We start from the raw sequence: 16,022 nt of genomic DNA on the forward strand, positions 1-16,022 counted from the left end.
AATCTGCACGAACATCAACGAATCCCAGTGCTAAGTAGAGACCTCTATTTCTGTGGAAGTTCGTAATTTGAAACAAATATGTTTACGGAATTGTATATTAGAGCCTCAATAAATAATGCATCTCACCAATAATTAATTTAATCCCCGTGCAGTTATTTTGATTTATCGCTGTACAGTTTAAGTCGTATTAACAATTTAACTAACAATTTTGCTGCTTAATTCTCAACCCAGTTTATTTTTGCTGTCAGAACAAGAATAAAGACCAAGTTTCTCTTGTATCCCCCACAGTACACAATTAATTTGTTTTATACAAGTTCTGATTTCTTAGAAAAAAAAAATGTCTGATTATAATTACCTGGCCAAAATTGTATAAACATAATAGAGGGTCATTGGAAATTTAACAACAGACATGAGAATAGTATGTCTCACAACAGATATAAAATACTGTAATTGTACTAAAGATGATAATAAACAGCATACAGATTAACTCTGGGAATTTGATCACAGCCCATTGTTCATTGATTTTTAATGAGCCTACAGTACATCTGCTCCAGAATTTGCCATAATAAGGTATGTCTGTGAAAAAGGACAGTGCTCATAACCTGCAGGAGAATATGAAGTCTTTAAGGTTTAGTATTTACAGCTGCCACATATTATAAATGGTTTATTTGTTAAAAGGTTGTAGTTAATGAAAATGTCTAGTGAGCAATCTTTAAATTACAAAGAAGGATATGCCAATGTAGCCTACATTTTTAGAACAAATAACAGCAATGAATAACTATAGGTTCAAAAATAATCAATTTATGAACCATATGAAAATAGGCATAAATGGCAGTCTGTAAAAGAGTAAAAGTCTGAATTTCAGTGATGCTATAAAATATGTGCATTATGTAAGTCTTTGTACTACTCTTTGTACTAAATTAAATTTTGGCGTAAATTAATGATCGGTCTCAATGTCACAAGTATTTAATATAACAATGATGTAAACATTGCATTAAAAATACATTTGTTTATAGATTTTACATACATCTTTTTTCCCAGGTAACATTGAACGTAAATGATTCTCAGTAATTTGGTCTTAAATTACATTATTACATACTGTATATAGTACTATATATATATATATATATATATGCACTTTGTTGAACATTCCTTATTTGTGAAATTAGATCAAAACAAACTGTATTGCCACACTCAATATCTTGATAATTATTCATTACATTTCCCTTGTCCAAAGTTGTAACCAAGTTAAATGGCCAACTTTTAATGAACAGTTTTTTTAGTTCATTAATTTACTGATTTATTTATGACCCAAGTTACACATTAAATATGAATCCTAAAGGATGAGTTTTCTTAGATTATCTCAGCAGTATGTGCCTTTTGGGTCTAATTATCTAAATTAAAGTGAATTTATAATGCCTCAATTTTTTACTCACTATACTTGCAATTTAATTTTTTATTGCCTCTTCTGTTTGGTATTTGAAAATTACACTCCACTGAGATGAGCCGACAACAAGCACAATGAAAACCCTACAGCTAAATCCTTTTCTTTTTTAATTTTAAAAAGTTTAACATATATTTCTCTTTTCCCTTTGGTGCTTTCAGCCTACTAAACCCTTATATTTTTATAAATATTGATTATGTGCCTCCAAAATGAGCATATTTTCTCTCTCTCTTTCTCTCTCTCTCTCTCTCTCTCTGGCAGTTTGTTAATATGTTATTTAGCTGTTTTTATTGTGGGCCCTGGGCATTTTTGACTTGCATCTTACAGTTTGCAGTCATAAATCTCCTTCCTTGGTAAAAGAACAAAATTTTGCAACCCCTTAAAGACTGTGACCAGTCCATGCAAGTGCAGTGCTGGCACATACGACTGTTCCCCTCAGGGTTAATGCCAGCAACCTTCAGATGACAATTCAGAAACAAGTGGATTCAATCTGGAATCATTTAGACACAACCTGAGTCATGTCTTTTGCACTCTGGTGTATCAAACATAACAAACCTATTTATAATGTATAGGACTTTGCTTCAGGCTGAGTGAACCTCCCAGTTTAAAGAACTGTACAGTAGGTTGTTTTTACTTAAACAGTGAGACACATTACTATATGTACTGACATATAATTAGTCTTTATGGAGCACTTGATTTTGGGTAAAGAATAAGGGTTAGCCTGAGTGTTGATCCATATCAAACTTCCTTACATGCATGGCATCTAATCATAATTTCCATTCCCAAAGGTTAACATTTCCAGAGCAGATCCCTTTATCAGTTTTAAAGGTCAGTCACCTATAGCAATCAGACATCATTCAATGATTCTCTGGTGACATCTGACAGGGGCCACATTCTGACTGGAGGCAGAGAGTGACAATACTGAACGGAAGCTTAAATATGAAACTGGCAATAAGAATGTCCCCATAAAACATCGATTCATTGCTCTCAGACAGCCACCCGATAATAATTTGAGGGTTTGTCCTGTGCAAAGCTCTGACTTGTTGCAAGAAGTCAGTATGCAAGTTGAGTATACACATCCTGGCTCAGAGAATGCGGTCCACTGATGCTTCAGAAGTAGTAACTAGGAAATCAGAGGGAGACTTCTCTGGTCCTAGGATGATTCAGTGCACTGCATTTCTGTATCAAATAAAGTTTATGGTAGGGAACAATCCTTTAAAATGGTTTCTTAAAATAGATTGCAGAGAAATAGAACAGAAAACACTAGGGGTGTAGAGCATACACATCCGTAAATTGCTATGTTAGACATTATTGAAGCTACCTGGATATGTTGAGTGATGTTGTATACCAAAAACACATCATTATCTGTTGATTATTTTGCTACCAACCCCTCAGGATCTGTACAATCTGTAGTTTATACCCCTGCAACATGGTTCAGCGCAACCCGCTCCATACCAGGGTCTTTGTGCTAACAATGTATGCTGTTCAGATAAATTACAAGTTGACTTAATAACCAGGAGGATAACAGCTACCATTTCCTTAAGCAAACAGCACTTTTATATTTTGTGGAAGCTTGGGTGTGGGGACAGCAAACATTCTGTTTGCTGTTCAGAATCATGTGCCAAATGTTTGAGCTCTGTTTAGTTTATATTGAAATAAAGAGAATATATTAAATAATTAATACACAGCCCTCAGCATCATGGGTGCAAAACTCCTGTTGAGTGCAGTAATATAAATTGAGTTAATAAGCTTTTGACATAACTAATCCCTAAGTCACATTAAATTACAAACCATGTCAGTTTCATGAAAGCATGTTTGATCAGACTTCATTTTTATCTTGTTGTTCTCTGATTTGTACCCTTTGTTGTAGAGGTGTAATTATTGTCAGGAGTCGAGCACTTAATTCTCATGTGGTTAACAATATCTGTTAATGCTAGAGACTAGAGCATGTTATTAGTGATTTTAGTCTTGAAATAATCCCACAGAGGATCACAACATAAGTACACAGTACAACACAGATTATGTGCTTGTGGTAGGTGTTCATTTACACACCTGTAAATAGATTTGTGCATATATTGATTTTATTTGTTTAAATTTAGCTTCTATATCGCTGGAATAACTACATTTTTTTATCTGGGTGTAATGTATTGGTGAGATGGCAACAGCAAATTATTTCAGTGACTTTATTCAGGTTACCCTTTTTACACAGGTTCAGGATCTGGGAGCTCTGGTGTTTTAATTTGAGACTCATTTAGTCCTTGTGTGCTATCAGACACTGAGCTCTGGCAGTACTTTTGGTCAGTCTGAGGTTCTCCAGTCTCAAATGAAGAATTGCCACTAGCTCAAAACCTCAGCTGGTCACCATGCCATCTTTCACTTCATATGACACAGGCCCCATCTGCCTTACCACAAGTCCTAGAATCCACTTGTGCCTTTCTCCCACAGTGCTACACAGATATACAGGGTCATCCATATCAAAGAATCTTCTGCTCTGTTCGCATGATAATGTTTTGTTGCAATTCTTTTTCACACACAGTCTCTTTTGCACTGGGCTTTGGAAAATCCAATCTAATGTGGATGTGTCTGTGTAAGAACATATCAACAGTTAGAAGTGATACAAAACTATAGCAGAAAAAGGGAGATCTTGTCATCTATGTTTAGAGGGGAACTGGCAAGCTTTCATGCCAGCTTTAAATGTCTGAACCTACCTTTCTGCCAGACCATTAGTTGCAGTGTGTTCAGGACCACTTACAGTGTGCAAGATTCCATTTTTCTTCACAAGTCTGAAACTGCTCTGACATGAAACTTTGTGCTTTGCTGTGGCACAAACTTTCCATAATGGTTAACTAGGTCCAAAAACACCTAAGGTCTTTCACACAGATTGAGGGTGGAGCCTCCTGTATGGCTTTCATGTTTTCTTGACATGGTCGAGCTCCATTCTCATCCAGCACATGGCCTAGATAGTCAATTTGAGTTTTGCCAAACTCACACTTGGTTCTTTTCACATGTTGTCCATTGTTCTACAGACATTGTAGGACCTTCACAAGGTTGAGTAGATGGTCGCACTCAGAACGGCCAAATTATGTTTGATAATATGTTTATATTATGCGCAGAGAACCTGGAACACACAAACGCAGATGAACACACCAATAGCCATTTCTACTCTGCTGGTTTTTAATAAATGACTGCAATGAACACGTAACAACAGGTCATGCCGACAACTCACAGTGCCAATTGCTGTTTGCGAGTAGTAATGACAACTGTCATTACTCACTGAATGCATAACAAGGAGGTCATTCAAAAACAACACCTTCATGTCTTTTATCAGGATTTCCATTATCTACTGTAAAATTGAACAAAACTTATGCCAAAAGAAAGTCAATTTAACACAAACAAGCCTTTTTGAGTGTTTATTGATGTATATTTATTTGAGTCATCGTCTACATGCTGGTAAGATGAAGCCAGGTCAATTTTGAAGAGCACCCTACCTCCACCCATGCCAAGGGATAGCAGTCAGTTTCAATTTCCTGGTTCACTGACACTTTGTAATCCCCACACACAAAAGTATGGATCTATGGGTCAGTCTTCTGTACTGTCAAAACAGGGCAGCCTCTCACTCACTGTGTTTAACCCTCTGACATCAAAGACCTCCTGAAACAGAGGAAGAGAGCCTTCAGGACTGGGGACAGGGAGGAGGTAAAGAGGGTGCAGCAGGAACTGAAGGAGAAAGCAAGGCACGGCAAAGACAGCTACAGGATCAGGCTGGAGCTAAAACACCAGTGCAACAACCTGAGGGAAGTGTGGAGTGGATTGAGGAGTATCACAGGCTACAAACAGACCAGCAGCCTGAAAATAGAGGACAGCTTGGACAGGGCCAACGAGTTAAACCTGTTTTTCAACAGATTTAATGAGAGGGCTCCAGTTCACCCTCACTCCTGCTCCCCTGATGACTCCTCCTCTAAACTGTCCTGTCGTACCCTTCTTCTTCTCCCCTCCGACATTCCCTGCAGAGCAGGTGAGGAGAGAGCTGAGCAGACTCTGACCAGGCAAGGCTGCGGGTCCCGATGGTGTCAACCTAAGGGTACTCAGAGCCTGTGCCCACCAGCTGTGTGGTGTTTTCCAGCAATTATTCAACCTGAGCCTTGAAAGGGTCACTGTGAAGTGGTGGACATCCTGCCTGGTTCCTGTACCAAAGAGGATGCACGCCAGCTCTTCCAAAGACTACAGACCAGTGGTTCTGACCTCCCACATTATGAAGACACTGGAAAGGCCAGTTCCGACTCACCTGCAGCCCGTGGTGAAGGCATCCCTAGACCCCATGCAGTTTGCCTTCCAAACAAAGGTGGGTATGGACGGTGCAATCATCTACTTACTACATTGCTGTTATGCTCACCTGGATTGGCCAGGCAGCACAGTGGGGATCACGTTCTTTGATTTCTCCTGTGCATTCAACACTATCCTGCCTGCTCTACTGGGGAACAAACTGGTGATGATGCAGGTAGATGGGCTGGACTATCTGAATGGTCGACTGCAGTATATGTGGCTTCAGAACTATGTGTCAGAGATGGTCGTCAGCAATACAGGCACCCCACAGAGGACAGTCCTGTCACCCTTCCTATTCACCCTCTACACTTGTGACTTTTACTACAGCTCTGGAAGCTGCCACCTACAAAAGTTCTCAAATGACTCTGTAATTGTGGGCTACATCAAAAGAATGTAGTGGACAACATTGTTTCGTGGTGTGCACTGAATCACCTTTAGTTCAACACAAAAAAGAGAAAGGAGTTGGTGGTGGACTTTAGGAGATGGAGATCAACCTGACCCCTGTCTCCATCATAGGGGTGAATGTGGAGTTAATGGATGAGTACAAATATCTTTGTGTGTATCTGGACAACAAGCTAGACTGCTCCAGAAACACTGATGCATTGTACAAGAAGGGACAGAGTCCAGTGGCGATTCTAGACTTTTTTGACTGGGGTGGCCCAAGTGGAGCACTGATTCATTCAAGGGTGGCATGAGGATAATGCAACATCCATAATAACATTATTATAATATTATAATATTTCAAAATAAAATTCAAGAAAAACTAATACCATAAATTTGTGCCTTAATTTCATTACAGCGTAGATCAAGCAAAATTGAGATTGCAGAATATTACATTGCAGTGGGAGGGGTTCAGTGAGTGTTCAGTGATTAATAGTTAATTTTTACATTTAAATTTCTTAAATTTAAACTAAAGTTAAATTTTAATTTTAAATTTTAAAAATGCAAGAAGAAATAATGTCAGTGTGATGAATTTAAAATTAAACAAGTCTCAAAACACCCAATCCATTATTGCATTTTGCCTGCATATCAACTCATTACTTATATGTTTTCAGGATCAGTTGTAGGCATTGTTACTAAAATGTTACCATCTGCAACTATCGAAACAATGCAATAGTAGTTCACAGTAACTACCTTGCTAGCATTACTGACTGAGAACTGATTCATTAATGCTGTTGAAAAGTGCTTCTCTGGGACTGTGTTATATAATGCTAAACCAAAAAATATGAAAAAAATAAATCTCATCAGGCCTGTTTGGAATTTGGATTCACGTGGACTACCAGAAGTGGTGAGTGGTGAAGGGTGAAGTGAGACCTACATGCTGTTAATCTGAATTTAATTGCAGTTCACTTTTTTCCTAATGTGGGGTGCTTGGCGAAAAAAAAAAAACTTTACAAGGCCAGTAAGGACAAAATGAATGAATCAGTCAAAAATGTCTATGACTATTATTTTGTCACGTTTCCTTCAATATTTATTGGTCGGCATAGATAAGCTGTTGCAGTGAGACCTTACATGCAGATTTCAAGCATATATGTGCCTTATTCTTTACCTTCATCAATAAAACAGTCTGTTGTCAGATCAGTTTGATGAACTTGATTTATTTATGAGTCTTGGAGAAGCTGATTCAGAAAATAACTCAAAATAGACAAAACCCATGGAGCAGTACCTCATGTCCTTGAGTGGGATTCCTGATACCATGCTGAACTGTGGGACATTCTCAAGGTTCAGCTGATACACTAGACACTAGACATTTTGGGTCATGAAAGGACCTCTGACTATATGCAGGAAAGGCAAAGAGGTGCGCTTGTCTTTCAGCTCGAATAAAGCTGCATTTGGCATATAACTTAGCTTGCAAGACTTACCATGTTAAAGAGGTTTGTATTTGAATGTCCATGTATAGTCTTTGTAAATGTTTGCTTTCTCTAATTCATGAGTTCATGGTTGCATCCCTTCATTTTTGAATAGCAAATGTTGAAAGCACTTCCTGTTACGGGCGGTGCAGAGAAGGTGCGCCAAGAAAAAGGCTTTTCTGGCTGACGCCGCAAACTGTTCTAAGATAAAGGAGCCAACATCAAAGAGGAGAGTGCAGGGAGCAGGTGCTTTGTCATGCTTACATGCTACGTGCTGTGAACTAGCTAAATGAACTAACTAAAAAACAAAATATTTTTGTTAACCTTGGGGTTTCAGTGCTAGAGTCTCGCTGCAGGTTTGACCATTTCCAAGGTTTAATTAGTCAGACTCATTGCACAAACGTTTAGAGAAGTTTACGCTAAATATCTCTAAAGTGTTTTTATAAAAGGTCATCAACTTCAACTGTAAATGGGTAAAATAAATATGTAGGCTAAATTTGATCATTTTCTTCTAAACTACTCATCAATTCTTTTTCGCATTATAGCCTATAAGGCATATAATATTTGATAGCCAGCCCAGCAATAAAATGATTTGTTAAATACTTAGGCTACTCTACAATCTAAAGAAACAGTTTACACATTTTACACAAACATGCACTCTACTCTTCAGAAAGGAAATCACAAACAAAAACCATTGAAAATATTATATGCTTTGTGTGATATTTTGTAAATATAGTGTTCTTTATGTGAATTTAGTTTGCTGTAAATATAGTGTGCTTTGTGTGAATATGTAGTGTGAGTCACTGTATTCACACTGTGAATATAGTGTACTCCTGTGGATAGAGTCTGCTGGTTCTAATTTAGTCCTGTGTTTTTGCAAATTTTAAATAATTCTGATAATAAAAGCAGGCTATTAAGTCAAATTAGGTGTCAGGTGATCATTACATTAATTCAACAATTTTTGCTTTTTGTTGCCAGTCCGCCCCTGCAATGGACTTTTTGTTGTCCAATTCCACGACTTCTTTGCACATCATTACAGTACGTGTGTGCTTTATGTTATTACTAACCAAACCCGGCAACATTCATATGTTAAAGGTACCTAGCAAACTAGCTAACATAAAACAACAATACTATATATGGAAAAGACTTAAAAAGATCAAATTGGTCGCAGGCTGAAACAGCATTGATCCTAAATTTGTGGTCGGAAAAGTCTGTTTCAAGACAAACTAGATGGAACATGCCGCAACAGAAAGGTTTTCCACCATCTGTCGGCAATGCTAGCCAAGGCAGGTTTCAATAGGACGCCGGAACAACTCAAACAAAAGCTCTAAAATTAGGGTTTCAACACCATTTTCACATAACACCCTGCTAATGGTGACATTTTAACATTGCTGCTTGCTGTTAAAGAGTAGTCACGCGTCACTCTAGAATGTAAACATTAGTCATGTGTTCCAACGGACATTTAACCCTGGGCTAAGAATATGCAGTGTGAAAAGCCTTTTAGATCTAAAGTTTTGTGGAAGACAACGTCCCATCTTTTACATCCCCTGACACTGCTAATACTGCACCAAACCCGCCAAACAATGTGGTAAGTTGTGTCACTCTTATTATATTTAAAAAATCATTTAACTGTCCACATTTTCAGAAATATTCTTGTGTGCATGAAGCCAATGTCCCAATCACTTTATTTAATTCACGTAGTAATATTATTTGTGATGCATGTAGTTAGCAAACCCATGCGGAACATAGACCGTGGCGCTCCGACTATGTACCTGCATGCTAACTTTGGTGCTGCTTTTGCTGGTCTGGCTTACATTTATATTTTACATTTATTCATTTGGCAGACGCTTTTATCCAAAGCGACTTACATAGGTTACAGTTCTTTACAATGTTATCCATTTATACAGCTGGATATTTACTGAGGCAACTGTGGGTTAAGTACCTTGCCCAAGGGTACAGCACCAGTGTCCCAGCGGGGATTGAACCGGCAACCTTTCGGTTACGAGTCTTGCTCCTTAACCACTATGCTACACTGCCGCCCCCTGGCGCCTGCTGTGGCAGAACTACACGGTATTTACCTGTAAGAAGTCCAATGACAGTTTATCAGTCCAATCACAGCGCAGTTGTAAATAAAACTGTTTTCTCCAGCAACACGTAGTTGCCTTTAAAAAAAAAAAAAACAGTAAACCTAGTACACATTGTTACCATTTATCATTATTAAAGAACGGAGGACTCACTCTGCTATATTTCTTCCCCCTTCTTCAGTTGGCACATGTGGTGTTCAGAAAAGAGGCAAGTGTCCTTCTGCTCCTGGCTGCCTGAGCTCTTGCCCTCTGGAATGCAAGAGAGACAGTCTGCTACATGCTAGGAAGCACCAGTCCTATAACGTACAGTAAAATTAAAAGGTTGGAGAGACAGGTACCACCTTGTGACCCAAGCATTGGCATCCCACATTTTATGCAGCCACTGTAAAGCTCAGTCATCTGTCTCTAGCACAAAGTGTCTTCCTAGGAGATAGTAACGCAATGCGTCCATGTCCATTTTACTGCAAGGCACTCTTTTTCCACAGTGGAATACCTTGTGTCCCTGGGGGGCAGTCTGCAGCTCAGGAAGGTGACTGACTTCTGCTCATCTTCTCCTTGTAAAAGCACTGCCCTAGGCCCCACTCCTGATGCATTCATCTGCAGAGTGAACAGTTTGGTGAAATCAGGGCTCTGGAGCACCACAGAGGGCCTGAAACTTTTGTCATAGTCCTCTGCCCAGCAGACCTTGCTTGGTGCTGACTTCTTTGTCAAGTCCTTTAAAATAGCAGCCCTGGTGGAGAAATTGTTCCGGTACCATGCCACAAGGCTTAGAAAGCACCGCACCTTCCTCTTTGTGGCCAGCACTGAAAATGACTGAATTGCTTCCACCTTCCTCACCTGTGGCCAGATGACCTGCTTACCAATCACATACCCCGAGTCCTGGATTTCCTTGTGAGCAAAGGAACATTTCTGGGGATTTATGGTTAGGTCCACTGACTGGATCAGCTGAAGTACCTTCTGGACATGAACGAGGTGTTCCTCCCAGGACTGGCTGCAGATGACAACATCATCCAAATATGCAGCAGTAAACTCTGTGGCACCCTGCAGCATTTGGGTCATCAATTGCTGGAATGTAGCTGGTGTCCCCTGTTGGCCAAAAGGCATAGCAATAAAATGGTATAGTCTGAAAGGTGTCTTAAAAGCTGTCAGTTCTTTGGTCTCTGGAGGCAGCAGAGGCCTTTGCTTAGGTCCAAGGCTGAAATTTACTGAGCCTTTTCTAGCCTTTCAATGAGGTCAATGCAGGGCAAGGGATGTGGGTTGAACTTGGAAATTGCATTAATGTGGCGGAAGTCAAAACAGAACCTTATTGTCCCGTCCTTCTTTGGCACCAGGACTTTGGGACTGCACCATTGACGGGGGTGATCGAGTGCTCCACCAATCTCCTTCATCACCTCCACTTCCTGTCACAGGATTGGCGGCAACCACTCTGGGATTGTGTAGCAGTTCTTCCTGACTGGAGTATAGTTCTGAAGGTGAATGGTGTGTTAGGCTAAGGTGGTGAGTCCAGGCTTCTCCTGAAAAAGGACAGGGTCCAGACATACACCTAGTTCCCTCTGCTGAGCTGGTGTCCAGATGAGTTAAGCCCACCTTAACCCTTCTGAGAAGTCCCTTGTGTGGGAATATACTGCTCAGGAAATTCTTTCTCTTCCTCTTCAACTTGCACAAACACCTGCTGCTGTACTGGTGGTGGATGTGGGTGGAACTCCTTCACCAGATTAACATGGAATGTCTGGTGCTTCCTCCCCCTCTCTGGCACATAGTGCTCATAAGTAACTGATCCCACCTGTCTCGTTACTACATAAAGGCTGTGCCATTTCATAAGCAACTTGCTGCCATGTTTTGGCTGCAGTAACAGCACCTGTTGCCCTGGCTCAAAGACTCTGGTCCCAGCTTTCTGGTTGTACCAGGTCTTCTGGTTGCCTTTTAGCTTCCCTCGTGTTCTGTTGGGCCAATGTAGTCATCTCCTCCAGCTGTTCTCTGATTTTCACCACGTAGGACACCACACTCTCACCTGCCTCCTTTGGACCGTCCCAGTACTCCTTCAGCAGGGCCAAATGGTCCTCTCACTTGCTGCCCACAAAGGAGTTCAAAAAGAGAGAATCCCGTTGAGGAGATAGGGCAGCCATTGGTCCCGGTCAGAGCCTCTGAATTCAGAAAGTTCAGAGTACATCCCAAGCCTTGCGAAATGACTTCTAATCCTTGCCAGCATTTTATGCTTTCCCAAATGTCTTAGCTCATGGTACTGTGTGTCCTAAGGTCATGACTGTTTCATAGATGCTGGCAATGCTAATGCCTCTGTATTACCCTCCCTCTGATATTGGATGGAATTTCTCAAAATGTAGGCTTCCTCCTCCAGGTAACCTAGACCTCTTTGCTTAACCCCATCAAGACATACACTTTCCTGAATCATGTAATGGTTTCTTGAACCATGGGTCATCTTTCTCCATCTGAGATATATTGGTAGGGATGTCAAAGTCTACATGAGATCTTGGTTTTGGTAGTGGCTCCAGTTCAGCAGCTTTTGCAATTTTGACTTTCCCTTTTTCCCAGAACCACCTTCCAATTTCATCCCATTGAACGGTAGTACTTTAAATGCCTGCCTTGCACTCTGTGCCCCTGTCACAACCACATTGCAAGAATTTAACTGTGGCAACAAATCAAGAAGTGTGAGGACATTCTGGCCTAACACTACTGGATAGGGTAACTTAGAGGCTAAGGCCACTGGTAGGAAAAATATTTGACTATCTCCTGCCAAGAACACCTTTGCTGTGTGGTAGACATTGCCATCATCATGTACACAGTACACTTTTACTTTAGCCTCTTCTCCCTATTCTTCCCTTGGCACTAAGCTATCCAGAACCAAGGACTGGGAGCTACTGGTATCTGTTATTGCATCTACACACTGGGTACTCACAAGGACAGACACAACATGACCCAGACCCTGCAGATTAGAGATCTGAGTTCCTGGTCATGGTACAGAACATAACATTGCCTGTTTTGTCTTCCTAGCCTGGCAAAAAGGTTTGGTGTACCCCAGCTCCCCATAGTTATTGCACCTCATCCCCTGCCTGCTAAGCCTGTCAGGTGGTTTTCTACATTACATTACATTACATTGCTTCATTTAGCAGATGCTTTTACCCAGAGTGACTTCCAAATAAGTGCATCACTGTGCTAATAATAGTTGTCACAAAGTATTACAAGAGGTCAGTAAGATACAAAGTTAAGTGCTAGGCTAGTGTAGAATGCTTTTTAATAAAAATAGCGATCAATAGGATAGATAGACATAGAGAGGAAGACAGGTTAGAGATACTGCTTGAAAAGATAAGTTTTAAGTTTTTTCTTGAAGGTGTCCAGGGAGTGTGTTGTTTGAATCTTGACAGGAAGCTCATTCCACCAGTGTGGTGCCAGTACTGAGAAGAGGTGGGTTCGAGAGATGCTGCCCTTGTATTTCGGGACACAGAGGTGACCTGAGGTAGTAGAGCGCAGCACTCTTGCAGGCTTGTAGGATTTTATCATGTCTTGTATGTATTGAGGGGCTGATCCGTTAAGTCCCTTAAAGGTTAGTAGCAAGGTCTTGAACTTGGTAGCCAGTGGAGGGACTCAAGGAGAGGTGTCACATGGGTCTGCTTGGGGAGGTTGAATGTCAGTTAGGCTGCTGCGTTCTGGATCAGCTGCAGCGGTCAGATGACATACGCCGGGAGGCCAGCAAGCAGCTACAGAGAGATGCGGAAGTGCTGTGTATTTTTCCTGACAGAGACATGGCTTAACAACAACATGCCGGACTCAGCTTACCAGATCAAGGGGCTACTCCTCTTCCGAGCCGACCGAAGCCACCTGTCGGGGAAAACTCGTGGAGGAGGACTCTGTATTTACATCAACAAGCGCTGGTGCACAAACTGCAGTCCGGTGAGCAGCCATTGTTCTGAGTCAGTGGAATATTTATCGTTGAAATGCCATCTGTTTTACCTGCCCCGGGAGTTCAAAGTTGTGTATATGGTAGTTGTTTACATCCCCCCGAGCGCTAACATTAGCATGGCACTCAGGGAGCTACATGATCACAACTGTGAGCTCCAGACAAAACACCCGGAGGGTTTCATCCTGGTAGCAGGGGACTTTAACCAGGCTAAACTCATGGACATTTTGCCATGCTTTCACCAGCATGTTTCCATAGCGACCAGGGGCAATAGCACGCCGGACCACGTTTACACCAATAGACAGGAGGCATACACGGCGGTGTCCCACCCCCACCTCAGCTTCTCTGACCACACCTCCCTCCTGCTGGTTCCCACACATCGTCCTGTGCTCAAAGACAACAAGCCCACACGGAAGACCATCACTGTGTGGCCTATTCGAGCCATTTCTATACTCCAGGACTGTTTTGAGTGCACCAACTGGCAGGTATTCAGAGAAGCAGCAACCTATGAGGGCAGGGTGGATCTGGAGGACTATGCTTCATCTGTGTGTGGATACATCAGCAAGTGTATTGATGATGTCACCATCACAAAGAAGATAACCATCCGTCCTAACCAGAAACCCTGGATAAAAGGAGAGGTACGGTCTCTTTTATGGGTACGGGGCTCAGCCTTCCAGTCTGGAGATCCAGTGACACTGAGAGCAGCGAGGAGGAAACTGGATGCAGCCATCAAAAGGGCAAAGGTGACCTATGCCCAAAGGATACAGAGTCATTTTGCCAACAACGACCCCCGAAGCATGTAGAAGTGTATAAAGAGCATCACTGGTTACAAAGGGAGGGATGCTGATTGCCCTCGAGATCCATCACTGCCTGATGTCCTAAATACCTTCTACGCCCGCTTCGAGTCATCCAACTCCTCCCACAGCACCAGGTTTACAGTCCCACCAGGTGAGCTGCCCTTCACTGTGTCTGTGGTGGACGTCAGGAGGACGCTAGAGAGGATCAACCCTCGGAAAGCAGCAGGACCAGACAACATTCCAGGACGGGGTCTAAGAGAGTGTGCTCAGGAACTCACGGGGGTGCTGACACCTCTCTGTCCCAAGCTGTGGTGCCTGTCTGTTTCAAGAGGTCCAGGCTACTGTTGGGGTTGAAACCATCTATGTGTAACTGGGTATTGGACTTCTTGACAGGCAGGCCACAGTCCATGAAGATCCATGGCATCTCGTCCTCCACCATCGTACTCAACACCGGCTCCCCACAAGGGTGTGTCCTGAGCCCCCTCCTGTACACGCTACTCATGCATGATTGCTCTGCAAGGTACCTGGGCAATCATATTGTGAAGTTTGCGGATGACACGGTTATTGTTGGTCCGATCTCCAACAACGACGAGTCTATGTATAGAAGGGAGGTAGAAGAACTCCTTGACTGGTGTGATGCAAACAACCTGTGCATCAATGTAGGGAAGACAAAAGAGATGGTGGTGGACTTTAGGAGGAGAGTTCACACCCCTCCTCCCCTCTTCATTGGAGGATAAGCTTGGAGCTGGTGAGCACAGCTAAATACTTGGGTCTTCATATATCCAATGACCTTACATGGGCCATGAACACAGCCAGCATCATTAAGAAGGCTCACCAACGCCTGAAGCAGGCCGGTCTCAGTGCTGCTGTGCTGACTTCCTTTTACCAGTGTGTGGTGGAGAGCGTCCTGACATCCTCTATAACTGTCTGGTACGGCAACTGCTCTGTGGCTGCTGTGGCTCTGAGACACTGCAAAGAGTGGTTAAATCTGCTCAAAAAATGACCAACAGCAGCCTCCCTTCTTTGGAGGGCATTTACAACAGCAGATGCAGAACCAGAGCAACGAACATCATGATAGACCCCACCCACCCAGCCCATGAACTGTTCACCCTCCTCCCCTCAGGCAGAAGGCTGCGCAGCCTCAGAGCTCAGACAACAAGGCTGAGGTGCAGCTTCTTCCCTCAGTCTGTGAGGCTCATGAACTCAGTGCCATAAGCTGCCCTCTGCACTACATCCCAATGTTGCTAGTTTTTTTTTAACAATGTGTTTTAGTTATTATATGATTTTAGGTTTTGATCATTTATTTATTTATTATTATCTATTTTAAACGCTGGTCCTGGGGAACAGTTTTCGTTCTTCGTGTTTTTAACATGTCGAATGACAAATAAAGAACCTTGTAACCTTGTAAGCAGCGAGGGTCTGGATCATCACTAGGGCTGCCTGTTCACAGAGGTATGGTCTGATCTTCCTTATGTTGAATAACAGGAGGCTGCAGATCCTGGTTGTGGCTGCAATATGCTCTTTGAAGGACAAGTTGCTGTCCAAAGTTATCCCTAGGTTTTTGGCAGCTGTGGTTGCCATTACCTGTGCGCTGTCCACGCAAATTGAGAA

Source organism: Megalops cyprinoides, chromosome 2 (assembly GCF_013368585.1).
Source record: "Megalops cyprinoides isolate fMegCyp1 chromosome 2, fMegCyp1.pri, whole genome shotgun sequence".
Lineage (NCBI taxonomy): Eukaryota > Metazoa > Chordata > Actinopteri > Elopiformes > Megalopidae > Megalops > Megalops cyprinoides.